The 23899-nt window shown below is 38.4% G+C and overlaps 1 protein-coding gene across 9 annotated transcripts in view; it reads left to right on the top strand.

The window, feature by feature from the left end:
- SLC9A9 (solute carrier family 9 member A9) overlaps positions 1 to 23899 on the top strand; it is a 685137-nt gene that overhangs the window by 221591 nt on the left and 439647 nt on the right. The window lies entirely within an intron of this gene.

Genomic DNA, 23899 nt, shown 5'->3' with positions numbered 1-23899 from the left:
TAGCCACCAAATCTAAGATAGTTCCCCCTTAGTGGGCTCACTTCAGATAAGTATTATCTAATTCCTTTCTCATTAAAAACTTCCTCTGGATATTGGCTCAGTAAATACCTGGTATAAAAAGCTACCCTTGGCTCACACCCCTTTCCTCTCCTTCTCCACTTAATCAGACTTAATCATTATTCATTTGCCTAATTCAGGAAACATTTAAAGCTGTTTTTCACTTAATCATTTTGACTAAAAAAGCTATAAGACCAATGGAGATTTTTAAGCCTGTTAAAACCTTTAGAGCGTAAAATGGTGAATTCTAATTATTATCTAAATAAGACAGGGAAAAAAAAGAATCAGGAAGTTCTTTTTAATGATAAGAGGAGCACATGCAGGGCCTGAGTAGGCTGGTGAGTGTACAGATGGGGCCCTGGGGAAAGGAGAGACAAGTTTCCCATTATTGTAGCTCAGCTCTGAAAGGGTTTTGAGTTAGGGACACCTGTGTGGGAAATGACTGTGTGCAGGTACCTGTCATTTCTGATTAACCCGGCCTGGAGTCCTGCAATGAGGGAGACACATTCAGGGCCTGTTAGAGGCTTGATCTTCCCAGTCAAGAGGGGCCATGGGGGATGCCTTTGACCGGTACGAAGTAGCTTTTGCCAATATTCCTAAAGACGACGGGCGGTGGCAGGTTTCTCCCTGCTGAGTGACTGTCTGGGGATACCGGGGACTCAGGCGCAACTGTATCATTGTTATGCTCTAAAGCAAAATTGAGAATTGGCATTAACCTAGAGGCATGAAAGATTCTGGACTTGTCAAAAAATTACCTTAAATTCTATATTGCTGGTGCCTGGAACATGGTTAAGTATTTAATTGATGTTGCTACTATATTAATCATACTAGCTACTCAACACCTGCATCCACAGAATCATAAAGCCATAAAGCCTAGATGGTCATCTGGTCCAAACTTCTGCCTTTAGGGGCTTAAAAGTGTCAGGATATATTAAAGTTGAATTTTTTCACTTGCCTTCATGTATCTAAAGAACTGTACAGCAGAAAAAATATTCTCCTCAGCCTCATGCTTTCATTCTTGAAATAATTAGGAATGCTATGGGAAACTAACACAGGAACTAGCACATACCAAGGCATTTATGCAAATTATAAGGACATACCAATGCCTTTATACAAATTACGCAAAGCTGCCCCCTCTGAAGTGGTACAGCCTAACATCTGGGCCATGGTCCGTAGAAGCAGAGTGGGAGTTGAGAATCAGCCCTGAATCACCCTCCTAAGCTGACATAATTTGCAAGGAGATAAAGAGAACCTTCTAGGAAGAGGTAGCTTTCTTAGAAAACTGTAATGTACTTATTTTAATTTTTTAAAATAATAGGCTATATTTTAGTTACAGACTTACAGAAAAATTGGGCAGATTGTACAGAGTTCCCATTATGTCTCCCCCTTCCCTGCATGCACAGTTTCTCTTATAATTAATGTCCTACATTAGTTTTGTTAAATAACAACAATTCAGCTGAGTAAATTTTAAAGATCTAATTGACTTTACTGAATGATTCATGAATTGGGCAGCAACCCATCTAGCAAATAGAAAGGAGTTCTGAGGAGCTGTATGGAATGGAAGAATTATATAGGCAGAAGGGGAAGAAGAGTAGGTGATTTCAGGCTTAGGTATTAACCTCTGGGGGAAGGAAGGGGACTAATCTGAGCCCCCAGATTACCTCATGGGTGCTGATTAGAAAATTCTAGACTGACTGGTTAAGACTACCTTCCTGGGAGAGGCCGTATCTGCAATTAGGTTAGGTATTAAGTCTTTGATTACATGAGGCTTACCACAAGTGACTCCATTTTGGGCCTGCTGTTTCTTTTTTTAACAGTTTGGCACATTTGTTACAACTAAGGAATCAATATAGATAAATTATTATTAACTAAAGTTCATTCTTTATTCAAATTTCCTTTTTCTAGTGTCCTTTTTCTGTTCCAGGATCCCATCCAGAATCACATCACATTTAGTTGTCATCTCCTCAGGCTCCTTTTGATTGTGACAATTTCTCAGACTTTTCTTGTCTTTAATAACTGACAATTTTAAGTATTAGATATATTATAGAATATTCCTCTGTTGGAATTTGTCTGATGTTTTTCTCATGATTAAGACTGGGGTTAGGGGTTTTAGGGAAGAAGGTCACAAAGGGAAATTGCTATTTTTATCACATCCTATCAAGGGTAAAAACTATCAATATGATTTTTGACTGTTGATATTGACCTTGGTCATCTGGCTGAGTTAGTGTTTGTTTGTCAGGTTTCTTCACTATAAAGTTATTCTTTCCCTTTCTTTCTGTATTGTGCTCTTTGGAAGGGAGTCACTATGCATAGCCCACACTTAACGGGTAGAGAGTTATGTTCCTTTTCCTTTCCATGGAGTATCTGCCTCATTTTTCTGGAATTCTTCTACATGGAGATATTTGTCTTTTCTCCCCTGTTTATTAACTTATTTATTATTTATTTGTTTCAGTATGGACTCATGGATATTTATTTAATATTTTTTTATAATCCAATACTACTTTATTTTACTATTCAAATTATTTTAGCTTTGATCATTGGGAACTCTTTCACTTGGCTGCTATGCCCTGTTAACATACTCCCATCATTGTGGGGTTCCTTGGAGGGGTGTCACTTCCTTACTTTCTGGCACTCCAAGATGCTCCAAGCTTATTCATGTTATATATTTCCTGCTCAATGCTAGAAGCAGCCATTTCTCCAGGGAGCACTTGTTTCTTTTGTTGGAGAATGATATTAGAAATCAGCCTCTGAGGGTAGTGTACTCACTGCTACTGGGTCCTTTTATTTATTTGTTTGTTTGTTTATTTATTTGTCTTTTTGCCTTTTCTAGGGCCGCTCCCGCGGCATGTGGAGGTTCCCAGGCTAGGGGTCAAATTGGAGCTGTAGCCGCCGGCCTATGCCAGAGCCACAGCAATGTCAGAACCGAGCTGCGTCTGCGACCTACACCACAGTTCACGGCAATGCCAGATCCTTAACCCACTGAACAAGGCCAGGGATTGAACCTGCAACCTCATGGTTCCTAGTTGGATTCGTTAACCACTGAGCTACAACGGGAAATTCTGGGTCCTTTTTTTTAGGCCTTTCAGCCGACAGAGCAAGGAAATATATGTGTGTGTACTAATTGTCTATATGCATATATCTATAAGTATCTCTATATGTAACCACCTGAATCTATGTTAACTTAAACATGAGTTCTTACTGACATCTCCAACTCTAACCTATTACCATAAGGATTGTTCTAGGCTCTTTCCCTTCCTGATCTATAAATTTTCTCTCCAATAAGAAGAAACATTTACTTAATTATTTAATTCCAATATACATGTATAACATTATCAGAGGTTTTAACCCATACCACCATGGAAAAAAATTTAATCTACTACAGAAAAGTATTTCCCTACAGTTCCTTTTGCCTTTAGGTCTTTAGGTCAACCATTCCCCTTTCTCCCTTTAGTGAGTTGTTTCACACATTTGTAATACAGCTATATACTCATCAAAGTCTGCATTTTTTCCAGGAATTCCCTAATGAAGAGATGTGACAATTTAATAAATACATTAAACTCATGTTTATCAAACATATCACTGGTGATATGCAAGATGGTTTTTAAAGACATCTTTATTTTAATAGATACTCATTTATTTTAATTTGTACTAGAAAAAAGTACATAACTAGCCTATCAAAACTATGACTTCATGACAACTATTGATTAGGACAAAGGTAAACATATTTAATTTAAAAATTGGGTCATACTAATGAAAATTGACAGTGACAGGGGAAAGGCTAAAGTTTGGGAAAAAATTGAGTTAATTTATGTACAAGGGCTGTCTATATCATACCTGTATCTTCTTTTAATGCATAGGCATTTAGGAATCCTATTTTAGCTTCAGATCCTCAATCTATGACATTCTTCACGTTCAAAAAAATAATCTGGTATGCAGATAATAATAATCTGTATACATTATATATCTTTCTCCTAATTTTTTGGTCTAAATTGGCAATGTTGTTCTCTCCAAACTAGTCTCATAAAATTCTAGAACACGTGAGGCAACAGTCAGTTCATAACTATGGCCAGCTTCTCACTGTTTTTGCAACTTCTTCAAATGGTATAATGTAGAGGACTTCAGGATCTCTGAGAGAAGAAGCTGGATTTTGTCAGACTCTTAAATAAGATAGTTCTGGTTGACAACACTGATGCTTTCACTTCACTTTATAGAAACCCAACTGAGAAATAGCATCTTGGATGGAACATATGTAGGACCAAGATACCATGATAGGGTTAGGGAGAGAGATTTAAAATCTTAGAGGATTTAGTAAGCACAGATTGCTGGGTCCCATGCCAGAGTTTCTAGTCTAGTAGGTGGGTCCCAAGAATTGGCATTTTTGACAAACTTTCAGGAGATTCTGAAGTCCTAGGTACAGGGACCACACTGTGAGAACCATTGGTTCAGGTGTTCAGGCAGTGGCCTAAAGGAAGCACAAGGAAAGATTGACCTTGTATATGTTATTATAGAAAATATCACTGCTTGAAGAAAAATTCTTGAAGACAAATGTAATTTTAGGTATCTAAATTAAATTAAACTTGGACCTTGGAGTTTCCTTAATTGTACTGTGGTCACTGATCATAAGACCAAGAAAGGTTAGTAAGGAAATATTAACCTGTGAATTTAATAAAAGTGACAATTATTGACATTATCTTCTTTGTTGTAATTCTTTTCTTTTCATGGCAGATTTTTATTAATGATTAAATAATTCTTTTTGGATTTGATCTTTTTAAAATCAGGGAGATTTTGTTGTTGTTTGGGGGTCACAGTTAATATGAGGAAGAAGGAAATTTTTTTTCAAAATTTTTTCTTGGTTTACTTTGAAAATAAACCTCAAATTTTCTTCATTTTTCATTTGATCATTTGAAGTGTATCTTAAAATATTAATATAAAAATCTTAAATAAATTTGTAACCTGAGATATAGTAATCCAGTTTTTAGGAATCTCTCTTTATGGTCCAGTATGAAATGCTGGCAAAATTTGAGAGAATTATTTAAGAGTAGAAATTGAAATTCATCTCAATGTCCAATACTAAAGGACTATAAATATAGTACATTAAATAAAATGTTCTGTAACTCTTACAAGTTAAGTGTGTAAATGACAAAAAATCATTTATCAGGTGAAAAATAGCAATTTTCAACATTTTATAAATGGTATGGGTTACAGATGGGTTAAATTGCATAAAAATTAGATTGATATAAAATGTGCTAATGTATACAGTTTATCTTAGTATTCAGTACTAAGTGCTCCCTCCTAATGCAGACTAAATGGGCATAAACCTCAGGTCTTACACTTCATAGCCATGTGGCCTTGAATGGGTTTGTTAATCTGTTTTTGTTCTCCACTGTGAAATGGGAGTTTTGGTACAATTGGAAATAAATGTTTGGTTTTCGCCATGGGTTCCTGGCACAGAGCTCCTAAAACCCTTGGAGTTTTCAGAGCGATGGTAGAGTCTTTCATTATTCTTAGCAAGCTCCTTTCAGCTATACCTGAGTTTATACTTATAAGGTGACTCCTGCAGGCATTTATATGCCTACAAGATGGGGATTGGTTGCCAGAAAGACCAAGGCATGATTAGAAGCCTGGAACTTTCAGTCCCACCCCACAATCTCCAGGGAAGCAAGAAAGGCTGGAGATTAAGTCATCCGCCAGTGGCCAATAATTTAATCAACTATGCCTATGTAATAGAACCTCCTGTACAAGCCATAAATGATGAGGTTCAAAGATTCCAGGTTGTGAACCTATCAAGGTGTTTGGAAGGTGGTGTGCCTGGAGAGAGCTTGGAAACTCTGTTTTTCCACACCCCCACACCACTGCCACTATACGTTGCTCTATACATCTCTTCCATTTGCCAGTTCCCAGGTTGTACCTTTTACAATGAACTAGTAATAGTAAAAAGTTCGTATGTATTCTTTGAGCTATTCTAGCATGTTCTTGAACTGAGAGGGGGTTATATAAAGTCCTGATTTATAGCTGGTGGGTTAGAACTACAAATGGCTCTTGCCTTGTGACGAATTTAATTTGAGAGTAGTCTTGTGGGACTGTGCCCTTTAATTTGTGGATTTTGATGCTAACTCCAAGTAGAGAGTATCAGAATTAAATAGAATTGTTGAACACCAAGTCAGTGTCTAGATAATTGGAGAATTGGTTGTTCATACTGTAAAATATATAAGAACTCATATTATTAGCTATAATGCTAATGGTTCAGTTGAGAAAAAGATCTACTTTAGGTAGTTCAAACAGAAAAGGTGTAATAATATTTGGGGGCTTACAAAACAATTGGAAGGGCTGGAGAGAGAAATCAAGAAGGTAGCCAGAAGGTTTTACAGCTGTGTCTCAGAGATCCCAACCAATGATGAGGGATTGTGGAAAACTTTGTTATCCCAGTTATGCCTAAGTCTTGTGACATGTGACTGGAAGAGGATTCAGAAGCCATTGAAAGACTAATTTCTCTGAGGTCCCACATATCTGCCTTCAAAGGCATATGTCCCACTGCAAGGAGAAGAATGAATTCTGATTCCCTCTTAGCATCTCACTAAATGGCAAATGCAAATTTCGTTTGGAACCTGAGTGGTAGTGGAGTCTAGGACATGTAGTTCTTGGTCTTCCAACTCCTGTGATAAAGGAAAAAGCACAAAGAAGCATGGGAATATTATTAGCTAATCACCTAAAAATAGTTTAAAAGTCCAGTCCCTATACTATCTGATAGGGTTTTTATGAGGATTAAGTGACAAATTCATGTAAAGTATTGACAAAGCATATGAGCACATTTTAAATATTTAGATAGTGTAATTTTTTATTTTTTAGGGATGCACCTGCAACATATGAAAGTTCCCAGGCTAGGGGTTGATTGGAGCTGCAGCTACTGGCCTATGCCATAGCCTCAGCAATGTCAGATCTGAACCACATCTGTGACCTATACTGAAGTTTGCAGCTTGCAACAAAGCTGGATCACAAAGAGAGGCCAGGGATTGAACCCTCATCCTCATGGATACTAGTTGGGTTCTTAACTCACTGGACCACAACAGGAAATCTTCAGTGTAAACATTCTTGATGATGACAATGATGATAAGGGCTTAGGGGGTGAAGGGGATGATGGAAAATCTGCTTTATACTTTTCCACTCTTTCAAATTTTCTACAGTAAAAACTTACTATATATTTAGAAGAAAATTAAATACCAACATAAATGATAGGAAATCATATTTTCTATAAGTGCATATAAATATTAGTATAGAATAGCATGTTAGAAGAAACTGTATATAAACTCATAAGCAAAATATGTATTCTACATGAACCAAATACATTGACCTTCGTCCTGCACATGTTTGAAATTTGAGATTGAAACATTCCATCATCCCAATGCTTACTAGCTTTGCCATTCAAAGGAGTTTAAAAACTCTCTTTAGTAGGTTTCTTATTTTAGGTATTGAGTGAATTCTGAATCAAGCCTTTATTTCTGTGATTCAAACTTAATTATTCTACCTGCTGTCTTCTAAAAATAAAAGTGCATCCAATTCCTGTGAGAACATCTTGGTAAAAATTGAAAAAGGCAAATGACTAACAGGAAGAACATTAAATATACCTGGAACATAAAGAGTAATAGGAGAATGAAGAGAGCTAATTTTTCAGTGAACCCAGGGAGACAATTCCAGTTAAAGGGCTAATTAAAATACTGGGGTAGAAAAATGTTGTTTTCATGATGAAATTATGTAAAGACCTAGAAAACATAGTACTTCCAGAACAAATCTTAAAATGCTACATACTGCCTTGACATTTTTAATGTGGTGTGAAGCCTATTAAGTTATTGTCATAAATCTTTAACAGTATAAAATATTATAACTTGGTATTTTAATCAAAGAATATTATTAGAATGACTCGAAATCTGAGCTTTGCTCTACTTATTGTATTAAAATAATTATTTCAAATACTCCAATTATGATTGTCACAGTAAGTGGAAAATAACTTATTTAGGAAGTAACCACATTCTTAATGTTCCCTACCCACTGACTCAGAGCTGATTAATACTTTACAAACCAGATGTGATTAGCTGGCAGCCTGACTCGGAAGAGTCATCTCATTACTGGCCCATTATTGTGTTAGCCCTTTGCTCAAAAACTGATTAGTGAGCCAATTAACTAGCCTCTCCTTAGTGTACAGGAGCATGGAATTGTGGTGTGTTCCTCTTTCACAGATGTCACCTACCATAGTCATTTATTTTGATCATTATGAACACCAAGGGCAAATAGAAATTCCTCAGCCTTAGACCTTCTTGCTATTGGTTAAAACAAAACTCCAGATATTCAAATAAAACTTGAAAGAGAGAGTAAATAGTTAGTTTGACAAAGCCCCCTATTTAGGATATGCTCTGTGTCTGTTCAATACTTACTGAATATCTGGAGTTCCCGTCATGTCTCAGTGGTTAGCGAACCCCACTAGTATCCATGATGATGCAGGTTCGATCCCTGAACTTGCTCAGTGGGTTAAGGATCTGACGTTGCCGTGAGCTGTGGGGTAGGTTGCAGATGCAGCTCAGATCCTGCATTGCTGTGGCTGTGGCATGGGCCAGCAGCTACAGCTCCAATTCAACCCCTAGGCTGGGAAACTCCATATGCCACAGGTGTGGCCCTAAAAAGCAAAAAAAGAAGGAAAAAAAAAAAACCACACTTATTGAACATCTACTTCCACTAGAACATCATTCCTAAGAGAGTAGGCTTTTATTTGGATTATCTTGGAACCCACATGTTGAGAATTGTGCCTAGCATGAAGTGAATGCTCAATAAACTTGTGTTTAATGAGTAAACGGACAATTGGCTGATGCTAATGTACCGTGGTAAAGGGAACGTGGTTCTTTCCTTTAGGGAACTTCCAGGTTAGAAGAAAAACAGACACATAAGTAGATATAAGGTAGTAGGTGATGAATTATTACAGTACAGGTACAGGAAAGAATGCCATTCAGGGCAAAACTAAATTTGGTGTCAGGAGGGGAGTTCCTGCTGTAGCTCAGAGGTAATGAATTTGACTAGTATCCATGAGGATGTGGCTCAGTGGATTAAGTATCCAGTGTTGCCATGAGCTGTGGTGTAGGTCGAAGATGGGGCTTAGATCCTGTGTTGCTGTGGCTATGGGATAGGCCAGCAGCTGCAGCTTCAATTCGACCCCTAGCCCTTGAACTTCTATATGCCACATATGCAGCCCAAAAAAACAAACAAAAAAAATTAAAAATAAATAAAAATTTGGTGTCAGGAGGATGTGAGGGTGTCGTGGTATAGAGGCAGAGCAAACTTTCTAGGGGTAAGGAGACATAGATTTTAAAGAATTGTTAGGTATTCCACAAGCCAAATGAAGGTTTCCAGAGAAATAACTCAACATATTTAAAGAAAAGCATCATCTATTAAAAATATCTCAAGGGAAGTTGTCTGCATGATCCGCAAATTTTTGATGTTTTGTGTCATGATTTTCAAAAAAGAGAAATGACAGGACATGGGAAAGAACAAATAAGTTGCAAGGAGAATCTGAAAGTGGCACATTAAAATCATTGTTGAAGAAACTAAAGCTTAAAGAGGCTAAGTAACTTGCTCAGTGTTAGGCAAGTATCAAATGGGAGATCAGGTGTTTGAACTCATCTTTCCTAACTCTACAATCCATAATCTTACACACTAACACTACCTCTTGGCAGTCTCTGTGAGGCTTCCACTTAGTTCATTCTTTCTTTGAATTATTATACCTGAGAAATCAAGTGAGTTATTCAAAGTCTTATTTAAGACATGAAGTCTTAAAAAAGGAAGCCTATAGTTTGAATGCTTTTATAGAGACCTATTTTCCCTTTAGCCTTCCACAATTTAATTGCTTCATTCCTTCAGTCAGCTCATGGATACCAGGCACTATGCTAGCATTGATTCATAACACTGCTTGTCCTGGGTTTGGGGGAAAGATGATGAGAAAAGTCTTGATTTCCAACTTTACTTTCTCAAGCTCACTGAAGTGTTAATGAAAATCTAATTTTACACATAGAATATCTTTTAAATCTAGAATTCCAGGACCGAACAAAATATTATTTGAGTAATTCCTGGAGTTCCCACAAAGGGCAGGAGTTCTTTTATTTGAGGCCTTTAGGGTCTATTGTCTATTGTTCTGCTTCACATTATGTATTGCAGAAGCTTTAATCATTATTAAGATTTTCATTTAGGTAGTTGGTCCTCAAAAGCCATTCCCAGAGATTGCTCTCTCTTTGAGGAATGGGAAGAAAGAAGTGAGTTTACTTTCATTTTTATCTTAACAACAGCGCAAGAAGTGTGGCTCTCACATGTGTTAATGTCGATTTTGTCAGAGATTGCGTTCTGTGTCTTAGTGAATGGACCTTTCCTTCTACCCAAAGCAAGTGCTTGACTCTGAGTACAATATATTATTGTCTTTTGTTAAATGGATCCAATTGAGCTGTAGCCATGTTGAATTGATGCATCTTTTTTTTTTTCTTTTACTTTTTAGGGCTACACTTGTGGCACATGGAAGTTCCCAGGCTAGGGGTGGAATCAGAGCTGCAGCTGATAGTCTACACCACAGCCACAGCAACACCAGATCCAAGCCATGTCTGTGACCTACACTGCAGCTTGTAACAATGCTGGATCCTTAACCCACTGAATGAGGCCGGGAATTGAACTTGAATCCTCACAGATGCTAGTTGGGTTCTTAATCTGCTGAGCCACAATAGGAACTCTGAATTGGTTCATCTTTGCCAAAGTGCAGGGGACAACACAATTCACAATCTAATCATTTTTATTATGACTTATCCACATGGTACCTCACCTGGGATTTTCTTTAGCCATTTAGAGAGGGAGAATAGAGGAAAGAGCATGGCCACATTACTCACATTACTTAGTTTGCCTCCCAACTCTGTCATCTCTGTGACCTTGAACACATTATTAAATTTCTCCATAATAGAGTATGCTCATCCACAAACCTCCCAGCAGGATATGTATGAAGATTAGACATAGCACCTGTATGTAAAGAAATCAGAATGTAATGAGTACTCAATAAGAGCTAAGTGTTGACATTATTTTCTAGGAATTCATTGGTCTGGTACCATATATACATGGGAAGATATAAGAGCATTAGAAAAGGGCTAGAGAAGAACCACAAGGTTAGAAGGTTGAAGTGTAAACTTTGAAATGGAACACTGTGGAGAATGAGGTTCATGGTATTAGATTAAGGAGAAAGATAATTTATTAATGGTGCTGAGCAATATGAAGGATTATTACCCTAAAGATGGCAATCAACTGTTTGCTATTTGACTGCATACAAAGTAGGAAAATTAGGGCCTACAAAATAGATTGGTGAATAGAGGCTAGGTAAGCTATTCCCATGATGTTTGCACACAAAAGATTCTTGATCTGTTAGTTGAAAGAAAGCACACGTGGATTAATGAGCCAATACAGAAAAATTTCCTAGTATTTATATATCTTGAACATTAGTTTATTACTGAGAGGGATTGAGGAATTCTTTTGTCTGGTGAAATAAATCAATTGGAGATGTGATTAAAGAGAGGTCTTCAACTGTCTTGATGACATGTTATTTCTGAGCTGGGTAGATACGTATTTACTATAGTTGTGTGTTGATTTGTTCTTATTTGGATATGTTAAATATTGAATAATAACATTTAGAAACAACCACACCCATTAAAATAGGTTCAGGTATCTCGGAGGATAAAATCCTTTGGCAGTGAGGCTTAGAGATGAGAAAGAATATGAGGAGGAAAGAATACCAAAATGCTCCTTTCAGTAACACCTGCGGAATATGATGATTTGATGTAAGTAACCATGATTCAGCACATACAAGGCTGGACTACAAATATATAATGTTCTGCTGCTTTTATGGACACTGCTCTGGAATGGGGGCTGAAGCAAAGGCAGGAGGGAAAGATATTCTGCTAGAGACAGCTCCTAGCCCACGAGGTGGGCCATGGAGAAATTGGGCTAGCTCTGAGCATGCACCATGAGGGGCTCTGACCTCAGGTTTCCTCTTGACAGTCTGTAGTGGTGACAGCTACCATCATGTGTCTATGTGGTTTCCTATTAGCAAAAATTTAAATTCATGCTCAGAGGTAGTTAAGTATTGAATGAATAAAAATAGGGCATCTTTCCAAATGCCAAAAAATAAAATTGTCAAGAAATATGAACATTTAACAGTTGTATTGTTGACTCAAGTAAACAGACGTTCCTCTCTCTGTTTCCACTGAGCAGCTGCTTATACTTTTTTTTTTTTTTTTTTTTTTTTTGTCTTTTTGCCATTTCTTGGGCCACTCCCGTGGCATATGGAGGTTCCCAGGCTAGGGGTCGAATCGGAGCTGTAGCCACCCGCCTACACCAGAGCCACAGCAACTGGGGATCCGAGCCTCGTCTGCAACCTACACCACAGCTCACGGCAACACCAGATCCTTAACCCACTGAGCAATCCCAGGGATTGAACCCACAACCTCATGGTTCCTAGTCAGATTCGTTAACCACTGCATCACAACAGGAACTCCAGCAGCTGCTTATATTTTTGCCTCCAGTTTGGTCTTTCTCCCAGAGGATCTATTTGGAATTATCTGTCCAGTGATCAAAATGCCTGGATTGCTATGGATCCTGGGCCCTGACAAATGAAAAAACGAAAGGAGACCAACTGTCCCTCTTCATTCCTTCCTCTGAATTGTAAACCCCTAAAGAAGGCTTCCTACAGCCTGTGACCATTAGCCTGCTCTCCCTTCCCCTTGATCACTTTCAAAATCCTCCTGTGGCCATTCTGAGCATATGATCCATGAGTGGTAGGTGGTGGGGACAGTGTTCCTTCATTCTTTTTTTCCAATTGTGAAAAAATATATATAACATAAAACTTGCCCTTTTAAGCATTTTAAAGTATATAATTCAGTGGCATTAATTGCATTACTAATGTTGTAAAGCCGTTATCTCTGTTTATTTCCAAAACTTTTTCAACATTACCAGGTAGAAACTTTGTGACCATTAATTAATCTCTTCATTCTCCCCTCCTCTAAGTCCTCTGGTAACCTCTAATCTACTTTGTGTCTCTATGAATTTGCCAATTCTAGATATTTCATGTAAGAGGAATCATAAAATGTTTATTCTTAGGTATATGGCTTATTTCACTTAGCATGTTTTCAGGGTTCATCCATGTTGTGGTATGTTTTAAGACTTCACTCCTTTTTGTGGTAGAATAAATTTTGCTCTACATACATCCATTGAGCATCTACATTTTCACAGCCCTGGGTTAGTCATACAAAGATAAATAAATAACATAATCCACATTCCCAAGATGGTCCTGATGCAAGGTGGGAAGAGGGAAGGACTCATGGAGGATGAAAAACAAACAAATAAATCAGTCATTATTGATCATACCATGTGCTAAGTACGTATGTCATGTAACAGTGCTGCAAGTAAAAAACAAACAAGAACAGTTCAAAATGCTCGAAGAAAATGTGTATTGTTGTTTCACTATCTCAAATAACCAGACATCTGGAGTTCTCACAGTTGGTTAACTGAGCAACTTATATCCAGGCTGGTTTCCTCCCATCATTTTGTTCTGCCATCTCCAGTCTCCTCCCATCAAGTCAACTCCTCTCTTTACAACAGCTGAAACAATTCTAGGCAGCTGTTTCTCACACATGGATCCCATAATACCCATCCACCCTCGCCAGAAGATCGCCCCTCATGTTTAGATTGTTCTGCTTCACTCATGGGGCTGGCACCCAGTGTGCACTGAGGAAGGATACCTGAACGAAAGGTTCTGTTGGCAAGAAAGACAGGAAGGGGAGCTCCTATTGTGGCTCAGTGAAAACAAATCTGACTGGTATCCATGATGACACAGGTTCGATCCCTGGCCTTGTTTAGTGGGTTAAGGATCTGGCATTGCCGTGAGCTGTGGTGTAGGTCGGAGACACGGCTTGGATCTGGCATGGCTGTGGCTGTGGTATAGGTTGGCAGCTGTAGCTCTGATTTGACCCCTAGCCCGAGAACCTCCATATGCCATGGGTGTGGCCCTAAAAAGACAAAAAAAATTTTTTTTTTAAAGAAGAAATAAAGACAGGAAGGAAAGGACCTCAGGTGTTGAACCACATCCTGTTTGCATCCTGGGACAAAACTGCTTACAGGGTTTCCAGCCAGCTTGCAGAACACGAAGGGCTTAGGGTCATTTTTTTCTGATGTTCTGTTTCTCTGATACTCACAGACTGGTTACTTACATCAACTTCTTTCTTTTTTAACTAAGTTTTATTTCTAATATTAAAGTCCACATGCCTCTTGGAAAATGTTGAATAAAAATTAGGGATTTCCCATTGTGGCTCAGCAAATCAAGGACTCAATGTTGTCTCTGTGAGGATGTGGGTTTGATCCCTGGCCTTGCTCAGTGGGTTTGGGGATCCAATGTTGCCTCAATCTACAGCCTAGGCTATAGATGTGGCTCAGATCCAGTGTTTCTGTGGCTGTGGTGTAGGCCTCAACTGAAGTTCTGATTTGACCTCTAGCCTGGGAACTTCCATATGCTGCAGGTGTAGCCGTAAATATATATGAAGAAGAAATAAGACATAATTCTACTATCCTGTTTTTTTACATATTTCTTTTCTTTTTCCACAAATTATGGATACATATAATCAGTTAAAAAAAAAAAAAAAAAACAACTCAGGTATCTAAGCCATGGTATGTAAGCCATCAAATCACCATTACGCCTGGGGGCAAAAAAAAAAATCTTGACTTTTAGATTTTGATTAGTCAATCCAAGTTATCTTAAGTCAGTTCAAGTTCTTTTCTTTCTTTTTTCGTGGGGATTCTCTAAGTTCCAGGAGTCACAGTGTTGGTGGAAAGTCAGGACATCTGGTATTTCATTATCCTCTGTCCACGATCTATGGCTAGATCTGAATCCTGGGTGGTTTTTCATCTTTGGTTCAGATAGATGACCACCATGTCCTTACTGTATTTACAGCAGAGCCTCTTAGGTCTGCTGCCTATCTGCCTGTCTCTTTGCTAAGAATTAGAATATATAGGAAAAGTTGCCTTAGGCCCGTGTGTGTGGGTCCCTCACACCTGTTTCTACATGATACCTCTCAAGGCATGCTCTGACCAAGTTGTGGTGGGTGCCCTTACTGGGGCCTGACTGGAAAACAGTCCATAAATCCTATGCTCTCAAATTGCCCCAAGTCTATCTACCCCTCCATCTCCATTCCCATCCTGAAGCCTGGGGACAAACCAATATGTAAAGTCCTTTCTTTATCCTCCTCCCATGCCCATCTCTTCTCTCCTTCTAGCCTAGAAACTGTTTCTGACCTGGATTTGGTGCTAGCAGTGGAGGGCTTGGAAAATCTGGCTGTGGCCAAAATCTTATCCTTCTGGATCTATTCATTTGTGACCTTAATCTTTCAAGACCTTTGCTTTTCACATCAAAGCCTAAGCTTTTGAGAAAAACGCGAAAGCCGTTTTCTCTCCAGTCATTGTCTACTTTAAAGTTCAAAATCTGAGAAGCCAAGATCTACTATAAAGCCAAAAGCTGAGCCAAGGTGAGACTAAAATGAAGTTGTAGTAGTTCATGGAACAGACTATTTGGGAAAAAAAATCAATCTAGTTCTAGAGAATAAGGCAAAGCAGTCTTTACTTACTGATAGGACAGTTGATGGTTTTGACAGTTTTTTTGGCCTCTGTTTCACCATTCCAAGGGCTAGTTACCACTCAGCATATTCATTCTAAGACAGCCACGTATTCTGACAAACTTTTTCTAGTGATAATCATGCCATATTTTAACACTTCTTATCTCTGATCAAGATTTCATCCCTCTGGAGTTCACAAACAGGCCATTGTTATTTTCTGTGAGTGAGAAAACCTCCTTTAGAGAAGATAGCTTAGCAGTGCCTTGGATTCCCAGGAGGTATGGCCAGAGAGAAGGTTAATGAAGTATTTAGATGGATTCTATTGAAGCGTGGATTCGTCTGTTGTAAAATTGGACGTTAAACATTTTAAGCAAGTCTTTGTTAATGAGAAGTTAAAGTAAAATTGGTCAGAGGCTGTCCTCAAATCCTTACTCACAATTCCCATGTTCTCCAAGACATTCACACATGCAGCAGAAGGTAGTGTTGCATGAAGCTCTTTCTTTCTTTAAGGTTAACACCATAAACACTTTCATTTATGAGAAAAAGGTCATTTATGGTACTTGAGGGATCTCTGTCGCATGAGGAAAGAGTGATGAAGAGCTTCCCCATTTTCTCTATAAACTCTTTACATGTCCATGATTAGATCACAGATTAAATGCAAATTAAGATATTCACAGATAAAATACAAAATAGAATTTAGGAGGCCAAATTAAGGGACTTGGATTCTTGACAGAGAGGTATAAACTGTCATCAAGTTTCAGACAAAGCAAAATATTTTAAATTCATGGCACAGTGTGCTTATCTTTTGAAGTGTGAGACCTAGGCCTTCTGTTGTCATCAAGTTCATCCTCCGAATCAGTGATACATGCTCCAATAAACATCAAGTGACAGACTCTAGTCACTAACCAACACAGAGTTCCTGGAGCGAATCCAATCCTCAAGAACAGAAGCCATGTAAATAAACTCTTTTGGGCAGGTCATGCACTGACAGTGAACCAGACTAAGACATCAAGGCAATTCCTGGACATATTGCTGTGGCTGAACAGATGGCAGGTAAGAGAAGTGCTTAAAGGAGCCACTGGAGCACAATTTCAAGTGATGTCTCACATTCTTTGATCGCTGGAGAATGATAGAAGTTAACAGATCATGAGGATATATTACCACTCAGAAAGGAATGATTTCATTCAAAAATGACCTGGGCAAAAGACACAGTAGAATCTCCTTGGAAAAGGGCAATGGACATGGAAAAGTGACTGCAGCTTGGGCACCAAGGACCTGTCCTGGGTTAGGGGTGTAGCAAGGGCAACTTTTTCACATCTTAAGACTCTCATGTTCATTGTGGGGCACTGCATCCCAAATCATCCTAACCATAAGAGTACTTGATGTTAGAGGGGGGCAGGTGTATCCCAGCACTTCTTGGATCAGAATTATGGCTGTGGGTTCTTTATGAGGTCAAGCTGCATGTGAGAAGATGAATGAGAACAAACTGGAGTGGAAGAGGAGAAGTGAAACACAGAGAGAGTGAAGTAGGGGCTCATAACAAGCAGGAACACTGTCCTCATCCTTTTATAAACCCTGCACAGGACCAGGAAGGAGCAGTGGAACTCACACTTGTTTGGGTGTACATAATGAATAAGGGAATCAGTTGGGAAGTTTGACTTGGGGAACAGTACCTACCCAGAATCTTCTCTTCCTTCCCCTTGCTACCAGCACCCCTATTTTGTTCAGGCAATTAGGCATCTACCTATTACCCACATGGCTCTGAAGATGGTGATCTCTTTCCTAGTTCAAGAGTAAATCTCTAAAGGTGTGACTATGTAACTTGCCAGAGATTGGCTGGGCATGTGAACTTGTTCTGGCCAATGAGGCTTTTGGGAGAAGTCTCTGAGGGACTTCTGGGAAAGGTTTCCTCTCTCTCTGAAGATGGGTTATATCTATATATAATGCCTGGAACAAAATGTTGCAGCCATCATGTGACCACAAATGAATCAGTCTATGTTGATCAGGTGAAAACAGCTGAGCGGAAAAATTACCCGTATGAGTCAAGCTGGGTGTAGGTAGGGTTGTCCCTTGTAGCCTATAACATCTTAACTGATAGATTTTTTTTTAAGTCATTCCAACTTTCAGAAAGTTTGGTGGAATTTGGAGGGAGGGGGTGTGGTTTTGTCTGTAAAGCTCTATCTTCTGCTCTCTCCATTCATCCATCCATCCATCCATCCATCATGTATTATGTGCTTACAATATGCCAGGCATTTAGATGAGTAGAGAAGATATGAAAATGAGCTGTAAATATCCCCTGCCTGCTCTTGCAATGCTCACAGCAGATGATATAAATCTTATAAAATAGGAATGTATAAAATGTCTTGGTGGTTCAGCTCAAGGAGGGATGATCTCTAATCTCCAGGTCAGATGTATAGTAGAACAAAAGAGATTGATTAGAACTTGCCCAGCAGAAGGTATGTTTCAGGGAGTAGGAACTGAAGAAGCAAAAAGAATTAGTAAAGCAATCCCAACTGCTTAATCCCTAAATATAAATCCAAGCAGAAAGGAGGCTACATGGAAATGAATTATCTGCATCATAAAGGAAGCCTAGAGAATGGCAAACAAAAAAAGATTTTATTCAGATTCTGCAAGAGAAAGAAGGTAGGTTTGAGAAAGGATGGGAGATAGGTTATAAGACTAATCCTTGCTCTTGAGTTACACAGTCATGCCAAAGTCCCCCCAAATACCTCTTTCAGAGGTTGTCCAACAAGTGAATATGCTCCCTGAAGTCTTTATGACCCCCTTTCTGGTTCTGATTGTCAGAATTAGATAAGGGCACCTTACTTGGCCTTAATGTGTGCACGTCAATTATGAAAACATTTACGTAATCAACCACCTGCTATATGTGATATCTTTAAGAAAAGATACATAGATAAACATGAAGTTTCGTACCTAAGGAGCTCACAGGATAGAGGAGAAAACACACCCATAACACATAACCACCATACGATAGGAAACATTATAGCAAAAGTATGCACACAGGTGAAATCCCTGAGGGATACAATGGGAGAAGACTGCTCAGGTACAGAGAGTAGATTGTATTTCTGTTGATTTTGAATGATAAGTAATGGTAAGAGTTTGCAAGTTGGAAAGGACTTACGGATAGAAGGATTGATGGAAACAAGGAACCTCAGAAAAAGTGGCCATTTAAGGTGAGAATCTTCTAGGGGGTAAGAAGTCACAATGAGGTGAATTGGGGGAGTTGCCCAGAGGAGTGGGTAAGAGAGGCATGTGAGGTGGTAAAATGGGAGAGGGCTTACAGACTAATAAAAGTACTGTATGCAGTCTCAAAGAGTCTGAATTTCACTTATTATGTATGTGTTTGGTCCTTGCAGAAATATTTCCACCATATCAGTTTTTGCAACCATAATCTACCCAGTTGTTAAGACTAGACCTTGATAGTCATCCTGATTTTCCCATTCCCCTACCTCTTTATTCAATAAATCAAGAGTTAACTTAGAATAGATTTACAAGGAGATCCTGCTAGTAGCATTGAGAACTTTGTCTAGATACTCATGTTGCAACAGAACAAAGGGTGGGGAAAAAAAATGTAATTGTAATGTATACATGTAAGGATAACTTGATCTCCTTGCTGTACAGTGGGAAAATAAAAAAAAAAAGAAATTGTATAATTTCAGATCTTAAAAAAAAAAAGAGTTAAATGAGGACATTTCTCCCTTCTAAATGTATCTCTAATCATCTCCGCTCTTCATCCTCACTGCCACTTCCCAAGTCTAAGCAAATCATTCTTAACTTGGATATGGTGAGGATTTCCTTTGTGACCTTGCATTTCTGCTCAGCATCCATAGCAACCTTCTAAAAATGTAGCTCAGACCACCTACCTCCTCACCCCTGCTTGAAATCCTCCCGTGGCTTTGCTTATTTCAGATAAAATCCAAATAACATAACCATAGCTGAGAAAGCTCTACCTTCCTCTCCACATTGTCCTCACCTTTCTCTCCCCTTCCTCCATTTTGCTCCACTTCCTTCAAGACCCTATAATACACTGTACTCTTTGCCTTGAGGTCTTTGTCCATGCTGATCTTCCTGCCTGCAATAATCCCCTTCTAGATCTTCACATGACTTCCTCTTTTCCATCCTTCAGATTTCAGCTTAAACAATGCTTTACTTGATTCCTCCTTCCATTCTCCATTATCCTACTTCAATTTGTGCTCCATCACTGATACTGCCATTTTCTTATTATCCTCACTACAAGCAGTCACCATGAATCTGCTTGTTAAATGTCTGTCTCTTCTATTGGTCTGTTAATTCCCAAGAGGACAGTAATTATTTGGTTCTATTCACATTTTGCCCTGAGTGCCTAGCCCAGAATAGCCCACCCAGTCCTTAGAAGTATAGCTGCCTTCCAGTAATTCTTTAATAAAGCTTCACTAACAACTGGAGTCTTAAAAACAACTTTAAGGGACAATATGAAATATAGAATAATATGGAGGAGTAGTAAAAACTTGTGCAGAAAATGTAGATAGGTAAGGTAATGATAAATTCGATTTAGCAGGCATGGAACAAAGTGACTACTCTGGACAGTGCCCAGCACAAAATAGACATCCATAAATATTTGTTAAATAAATTAATGTTAGCTAAGTGATTGAATCTATTGACATAGGCAAATAATTCAATACTAACAGATTTCATAGTGGCAAGTAAAAGTAATAGCACCAGTTGAGTCATTGTCAAAAACATTTTCTTCATCTATGAAGAGAAAGCACTCAGTGAATTAATATGTTTTATTTTCTCATCTGTCTTTTTTTCTTTACTCTACAAATTTGAAGCCAAGATGCAATTTGTTATAGAAGATGAGCCCTGGTAGCCATAAAATGTTGGCAGGAGAGAGGCAAAAGCCTTTCCCTTGGTAGCAAATAGAATATGATTCACTAAAAGTAATAACAGTGAAACAAGTGTCAGGCCTAAAGAGTGGTCAGAGGATCTTTGGTCCTCATAGGCTAATGCATGGATAGGGATATATTTTAATTCTAAATTTTATAATTCAAATATTTGTAATTCAAATGACACAACACACCAGGTCATTGAAGTTGGATTTTAAAATGTAGCAATTGTTCCGTTAATGCCCCAAGTAGCACTTATAGAGAAAGCATTTAATAATGTAGATTTTATTTGCACCTTTTGAAAACACAACCTATGTTTGAGATACCTTGTTTAGAAGTAAAAATAAGATTTTAGAGGTTTGTATTCTCTTCTCAAAGTACTCAGAAATTTTTTATCTCTTCTTATCAGACAACAAATATTTATTGAATATCTGTGATGTGCCAGACAGTGTTAATTAAAGTTTGTTTCTCCTTTGTCATTTTAAAACTCAAAGCCTCTATTGTTTTTTGCCCTATAACTAGAGGGTGGCTGCTTACTATTCATTTTTTTCCACCTAATTACTCAGGACGTTCTGTGGAGGTGGGGATCCCTTATGTTCAAAATCTTCTATGATTCATCTCAATGAAGTGATGATTAAAAGTCCCACAGGTGCAGTAATTCCAATCTTGAGGCACTGGGATGAGTCCTCTATACTTTGTGATGGGTTCTTTTGCAATGATGGATTCCTTGAGAATTAAGGAAAGACAACTACTATGTTGGTTATTATATTTCCAATCAAACATATCCTCCCAGAGTATTTCCCTTAGGCATTTTAAAAAGGAGGTGGACTTTTTGTAGTCTATGAAGACATTATTTAATTAACAGATCAGTACTTTTTAAAACTCTGGCTATGAGAATGTACATTCACCTCTTCCTGGCTTTTATCTGAATACGCTTATATTATAGCTTATTCATGGATAAGTAGCTTACCCACACAAGAAGTATGTCACAGACAGTATTCACAATATTCAGGGGCAAGTGCAAACCTAATGATGTTTTATGAAACAAAAAATTAGCAGTATTTGTGATTTTTTATCTTTTAAAATGAACCTTACCAAGGTGTAATTTTCCATTTTTTTAAAATGATTTTTATTTTTTCCGTCATAGCTGATTTAGAATGTTCTGTCAATTTTCTACTGTACAGCAAGTTGACCCAGTCACACATACATATATGCATTCTTTTTCTCACATTATCATGCTCTATCTTAAGTGACTAGATATAATTCCCAGTGCTATGCAGCAGAATCTCATTGCTTATCCAATCCAAAGGCAATAGTTTGCATCTATTAACCCCAAATTCCCAGTCCACCCCATTCCCTCCCCCTTCCCCTTGGCAACCACAAGTCTGTTCTCCAAGTCCATGATTTTCTTTTCTGTGGAGAGGTTCATTTGTGCTGTATATTAGATTCCAGGTATAAGTGATGTCATATGGTCTTTGTCTTTCTCTTTCTGACTTACTTCACTTAGTATGAGAGTCTCTAGTTCTATCCATGTTGCTGCAAATGGCATTATTTTGTTCTTTTTTTTTGGCTGAGTAGTATTCCATTGTGTATATATACCATATCTTCTTAATTCATTTGTCTGTCTATGGACATTTAGGTTGCCTCCATGTCTTGGCTATTGTGAATAGTGCTGCAATGAACCTATGAGTGCATGTGTCTTTTTCAAGGAAAGTTTTGTCCAGATATATGCCCAGGAGTGGGTTTGCTGGGTCATGTAGTAGTTCTCTATTTAGTTTTCTGAGGTATTTCCATATTATTTTCCACAGTGGTTATATCAATATACATTCCCACCAACAGTGCAGGAGGGTTGCCTTTTCTCCACACCCTCTCCAGCATTTGTTATTTGTGTACTTATTAATGATGGCCATTCTGACCAGTGTGGGGTGGTATCTTGTGGTGGTTTTGATTTGCATTTCTCTAATAGTTAGTGATGTTGAGCATTTTTTCATGTGCCTGTTGGCCATCTGTATATCTTCTTTGGAGAAATGTCTACTCAGGTCTTTTGCCCATTTTTCCATTGGGTCATTAGCTTTTTTGCTGTTGAGTTGTATAAGTTTTATAGATTAAAATATACAAACAGCTTGTCAGTTGCATCATTTGAAACTATTTTTTCCCATTCTGTAAATTGTCTTTTTTTTTTATGGTTTCCTTTGCTGTGCAAAAGCTTTTAAGTTTTAAGCTTTTAAGTTTGATTAGGTCCCATTGTTTTATTTTTGCTTTTATTTTTGTGCCTTGGGAGACTGACCTGAGAAAACATTTGTAAGGTTGATGTCAGAGAATGTTTTGCTGCCTATGTTCTCTTTTACTCTTTTAGGAGTTTGATGGTGTCTTGTCTTATGTTTAAGTCTTTAAGCCATTTTTTTTTTTTTTTTTTTTTTTTTGCTTTTTAGGGCCTCACCGTGGCATATGGAGGTTCCCAGGCTAGGGGTCTAATCGGAGCTGCAGCTGCCAGCTTATGCCACAGCCGCAACAACACGGGATCTGAGCTATGTCTGTGACCTACACCATAGCTCATGGCAACACCAGATCCTTAACCCACTGAGCAAGGCCAGGGATCGAACCTGCAATCTCATTGTTCCTAGTTGAATTTGTTTCCTCTGTACCACGATGGGAACTCCAGTCTTTAAGCCATTTTGCGTTTATTTTTGTGTATAGTTTAAGGGTGTGTTCCAGTTTCATTGATTTACATGCAGCTGTCCAATTTTCCCAGCACCACCTACTGAAAAGACTGTCTATTTATCATTTTATATTCTTGCCTCCTTAATTTACAGTTGATGTCTGGGTTTATTTCTGGGATCTCTATTCTGTTCCATGGATCCATATGTCTGTTTTGGTACCAGTACACCACCTCGATCAGTATAAAGAGTCTTTCTATCATTTCAAAAGTTTCCTTGGTGCCCCTCTGCAGTCAGTCACCCTCATTCTCCCCGTAAACAATATTGATTAGGACTGTTTTTGGTTTGTTTTGTTTTGGTTTGGTTTTAAGGGCCATATGTACAGCATTTGAAAGTTCCAGGCTAGGAGTCAGATTGGAGCTTCAGCTGCCGGCTTACACCACAGCTTCCGCAACTCAGGATCTGAGCTACATCTTTGACCTACACCACAGCTCATGGCAATGCCGGATTCTTAACCCACTGAGTGAAGCCAGGGATCAAACCCACATCCTCATGGGCACTAGTCAGCTTCATTGCCACTGAGCCACAACAGGAATTCCAGGGCTGTTTCTAACTTTGTCCTAATAACTGGGCA

Source organism: Sus scrofa, chromosome 13, assembly GCF_054392235.1.
Source record: "Sus scrofa isolate SSC_HxYL_T2T_F1_AM1 chromosome 13, Sscrofa_HxYL_maternal_Yorkshire_Landrace_v2.0, whole genome shotgun sequence".
NCBI lineage: Eukaryota > Metazoa > Chordata > Mammalia > Artiodactyla > Suidae > Sus > Sus scrofa.
This window is presented reverse-complemented; position numbering and strand designations above follow the sequence as displayed.